Genomic DNA, 4980 nt, shown 5'->3' with positions numbered 1-4980 from the left:
TAGCATTATGATGTTACAATTACAATTACAATTTAATCTAACGTACGTCCAAAATGTCATCATAATTATGTCCGTTAAAGTACAAGGTTCGGTAAGTGTATGTATGCCACTTAGTGTTCTGTAAGGGCTTGTCGAGACTATAACAATAGTACTCTCGCTAATCATGCTAATACAATGCACTATTATGGATATACTAATTGTGTTTTCAAGGACGGGCCCTAATTAATAAATTAAGCTTGGCAAAGTGGCTATAGCAATGTAGTCTATTAATAATAATTAGCGTGAGATACAATTTAAATTTAAGATTTTCGGTTTTGTGTGTGTGTTGTAGTGTTTATTGAAATGGACATGAATAACAGCATAGTTTGGGTTAGATGCAGTATAATGTTTTTGCTCTCCTTTGGAAAACAGTGGGTGGCATTAATTATATCTAATTGAATAGTAAACGTACAAAAGTATTACACAAATTGGAAATGTACTGGCTATAACTGGCAACTTTCACACACCAAATTCAATTGTGGAAGCATGTGTGTAGGCATTTTATATCATCAGTCACTGCTCAGTACATGACTGGATTGTTAAGTTTAATTTGGAGGCCGGTGGTATGCTTTTGTTTAAATATGAACTTGTGTATAATTATCGAGGTGGTTGAACACATACCCTATGGTTGGTAATTTCTGGGGGGCAAAATATCCGTGGCTGAAGTTCTGACCACGAATATTTTACCCCACGAATGAAGCGACCTTGCCTATAAACTGTATCCATTGCTCACCTGCGAATATTTACCACCCCCCGATACAAATAAGAATTGTGTATATACACGGGTTCCTCCTTTTTACTGCATAATTGCATGACCTGTCCAATGTTTAATAGATTGTACGTAGTAAGCCATGCATATGCTCTATAGTAGTCTGTCTCTTAGCACCTGACTTGTTAATAATCGAAACTTCAGCTTTTCTGCAGGTGCTGTCAACTAATTATGCAATTTTGTAGCTGTACAAGTGTGTTGCAAGTGTTCTTTTATTGGGTTCTACTTGCAGATGTGGACCACTACTGCACTTAAAAAAACTGCACGTGTAATTAATTAAAACACATTGGGCTTTTTGGATGAGACATAATTATATCCTATAAATAATACAGCAGAAGTATGCTATTATAATTGACTTGTAAACATCAGCATCGTCCGCCTCAGTGGCGCCCTCATTTGCATACTAAATTAGGCTTATTAGATTATAACTATGGACCCATAGGCCATCATAGTATTGACACAGTGCCGTACTGCTGGTGATGACCGTTTGGCCTCTAGCTAAATTGTCATAAGAATATTTAATATATGCATGCAGCAGCCAACTAGCTATGAGTCTGCATTGCACTGCAATAGCTTGTGCACATGTGTATTATAAATACATATTTCCCACCTACTACACTTTTGCCATGTAGTCTAGTGGGGTTTAACTGTCATAAATTGGCACCTCAAGCATATCCAGTAAAAATTAATTAATGGTGTTTTCGATGAATGAAAATGTTTTGCATGAGAAACAAAATGTCATAATGGAAAACATAGAGACAGAGGGTGTAGTCTGTAGACTAGTTTATCAAAAATTCTGCTGTGTGCTTGCAGAAGGAGCTGCTTTAGAGACACTCTGGGAGAGGGCTAGGGCTCAGGCTGAGCCTTGCTCACTAGCACTAGTACTGCACGCACTGCACTAGGCCTGTTCAGCTTCTGTATTTAAATAAAAAGAAGCCAGTTTAGTAATAATATAGGAGTGGCTATTTTAAGCTTACCTTTGCTTGCCTACTAGCCTGGCATAGCTGAAGAGAGCTGGTCTAGACACCATCTAGAGCTAGCTGTGTTGTTTCTTCTGGCTGGTTGCTGCGCAGTAAGTGGAGGGAGGGGCTGACTAATTGAACAGAGAGGGGGAGTGGCTCTGTACCTTTCGCTTTGAGGGAGGGGCTGGCTGCTCATATTCTGTTCAGGCTGCGCAAGGATTTGAGTGTGGACAGCAGCCCTGGTGTGTGGACGAGCTCTCTTTTCCTAGTTGTCTTCTTGTTTGAATAGTGTTGCTATGTGGTGGTCATGCAGCTTGATGCATAGCAACCAGTGAGCCAATCAGATGGGACATATATCAATTAATGCACAGTTCCTCGGGGTTTATGACAGTAAACCCCTCTACACTGTACATTAACTAATACTTATTTACTGATTCACTCCGTATCCTAGGTGATTTCCAGTGAATATGATCATGAGCCATATTTTACTTCCCCCAGGGAAGTATGGAATATGGCTCATATTTTTACTTCCTACAAGCAATATTCAACTTTTGAATCATCTTGACAATTAATATTTTGTACACAGTAAAATAGCAATACAGCACGCAAAAAGTTTTTGTAGACTATGTTTTGTGCTATTGTCATATTGACCTGAGCTAGCTAGCAGTCTAGGCTACTTATTACATGTTCATGAAGCTTGAAACATTGCAGTTCAATCCTTGCTCTGTGTTTCTAGTCAAGGCTGTGGCTCAGAGGTAGAGGAGTACAGTGCAGCAGTGTTGGTAGACTTGTGCAATGCAAATTGAAAACGGCAGCTGCTGATATTGGTGGGCAAGTCTGGTCAAACTGTATGGCTTCCAGTAGAACCTAGCTGCTTGGAGAAGTAGCTAGCTCTCATACTTGACAGCTGTAACTGTTCTAACTGCATATTCTAAGGCACAAAAGTGGCTGTGAGAGCAAGCTTGACTGTCTCCATTGATGTTCAAATGACTGTTTTGCTGTTTTTGCAGTAAATAAATAAATTGTTGACTGGTTGCCTAGTAATTATGGTTTATAACCTCAGCCTCGGGCTACGCCCTCGGCATTGGTTGCCATAATTACTAGTCAACCATGCATGAAGGATGCCAGATAATTATTATGACACAAACGCGTCATAATCTTAATTTCCTGTTCATTGTTGTGTTTAGATGCATGCATATAAAAGCAACAATCCTACTGCCTTCATGTTATAACAAAAGATAACAAAATAAGAGAATTAAAGCTGAGAGCTCACATCTTCTGCAAAAACTACCAAGTCTTCCTTTCATTGGTACTAAATTTTAAAGGTGAGATTTTGTTGCAGACTATATATTGTTTAGTTGCTATAGCTGCCATGGAGCTGTTGGCTTGTAGGGAAGTATATAAGACACCAACACCACATATTTGGTCCTCCAATTTGTTTTGAGAAAGTTGCCCCTGCAAACCGGAAAACTCCGAAGTATTCAGTAGCCTCAGGCTCAGAGCTATAACATAGCTTTTATAATTATAAAGTGTCAATGGTATTCTATTTAGTTTATATTTGTACTTCCTAGTAGTCTGCTGAGATAGGTGACCTATTTAATAAGTTAATGCATCTACCATTATGTAATATCTGCATGGTAGACACAAGTAGTGTACAGCCTGGGGCTATTTTTCTAGACGTATAAATACTACAATGGTAAAATACATGCATATTTATACAGGAAGAACTGCAGATACTAGTATTGATTAGATGCTACCATAGACTAGACTAGCCGGGAATTTGCATGCATCCTGTACATTTTTGCTGAACTATACAAAGCAATTTTCACCATACGTGACCAACCTGTTATATAATAATGATGACAATAATCTTTGCTAACCTGTAGTGATTCTGACAAAATTTAAACATTCGTTTTTGGAGTAAAAATGTAAATATTGATAAGAAAAGTGTCCTAATTGTTTAAGTGACATGTAATTAAAGGTTTTTTGTATTTTATTTTCGTTTCTTTTCCTACAGAATAACTCAACAGAAAGAGAATGGACTCGTATATACAAGCCACATCATGTGGTAGACACAGTCAGTCCTGGACAAAACTGAAAAATTTGATAATTCTGTGTTTTCTGCTCATTTGCACAAACAACTGCTGCGGACAGAATACCACTACTGACTCCATAACAGAACCCATCTCCTCCACCCAACAACCTACCGCCAGCTCGAGTGTTCCGTCATCCAGCCCAACAGCTGCATCGCTACCCAGCTCAACCACCCAACAACCTACCACCAGCTCGAGTGTTTCGTCGTCTAGCCCAACGGCTGTATCGCTACCTAACTCAACGCCGCCCCAGTCCTCAAGCTTAGACAGAAATCGGTGCAAAAAAAGGAGGGGCAAAATCACAGTGTCCCACGAAGGATGTAATGATAAAGAAATCCTAGTTCCAATGTGCGGTGGTTTCTGTCGAAGTGAGACACTTGTAAAAGCAGAGGCACCCTATACGATATCTAACTGTCGTTGCTGCACCTCACGAAGCCATGAGATTGGTTTCAAAAGAGTGACTTTCACTTGTCAAGATGGGCAACGTGAAACTCACAAGGTGTGGATCGCAAAAGATATAGAATGTGCTTGCCAGCTTTGCACACGGGTAATTGGCAACAATAAATGATATATAATAAATTGTGACGGATAAAGTGAACCCAATCTATCTCCCACAATTATTCACATTATTTATGGCACATATACATTTTTAGTTGGTGTCTAAGAGACGCTACATTGTCATGTCCTTATAATGGACACTAATTTCAATTTTTTGAACCTGTTATTACTTATCTATCACCAGCAGGCTATTTGTGTCGTTTCTCTAGGCATAATTATACACATTGTGCAATCATGACCATCTCCGTTTGTGCAGGCACAACTCATTCAATTTGTTAGTACATGTACATGTTTAATGATTTTATGAAACTCGTGCAAAACGTCATATTAAGGAGTATATATACTATACTCTTGGTAATAATTGCATGTATTAACAATAATAGCTGCTACATTTCATGCATGAATGAGTTAAGTAGCTATTATACATAACATGCAGTGCGTGGAGAATTTAGTCTATTCTATAGCCTTGTTCCCAGCCTCAACTTAAAAAAGAAATCGGCCAGCTGGGACCGAGGCTAAGTCTAAACGTGTTCAGAGGTGCATGTACAAATGGTTGAGT

General features: G+C 38.9%; 2 long non-coding RNA genes across 2 annotated transcripts; one reads left to right on the top strand and one right to left on the bottom strand.

Annotated features, from left to right (window-relative positions):
- Window positions 1–1504: 1504 nt before the first annotated feature.
- LOC135343840 (uncharacterized) lies at window positions 1505–2075 on the bottom strand. Its single transcript, XR_010397235.1, has 2 exons — window positions 1786–2075; window positions 1505–1723 (listed from the first exon to the last, which is right to left on the bottom strand). It is a non-coding gene; the product is annotated as an uncharacterized LOC135343840 (long non-coding RNA).
- Window positions 2076–2181: 106 nt separating this feature from the next.
- LOC135343841 (uncharacterized) lies at window positions 2182–4730 on the top strand. The gene is made up of 2 exons (XR_010397236.1): window positions 2182–3095; window positions 3788–4730. It is a non-coding gene; the product is annotated as an uncharacterized LOC135343841 (long non-coding RNA).
- Window positions 4731–4980: the final 250 nt, after the last annotated feature.

Source organism: Halichondria panicea, chromosome 11, assembly GCF_963675165.1.
Source record: "Halichondria panicea chromosome 11, odHalPani1.1, whole genome shotgun sequence".
In the NCBI taxonomy this organism is placed as follows: Eukaryota; Metazoa; Porifera; class Demospongiae; order Suberitida; family Halichondriidae; genus Halichondria; species Halichondria panicea.
Note: the sequence above shows the minus strand (reverse complement) of the source record. Positions and strands in the feature narration are given on the sequence as shown.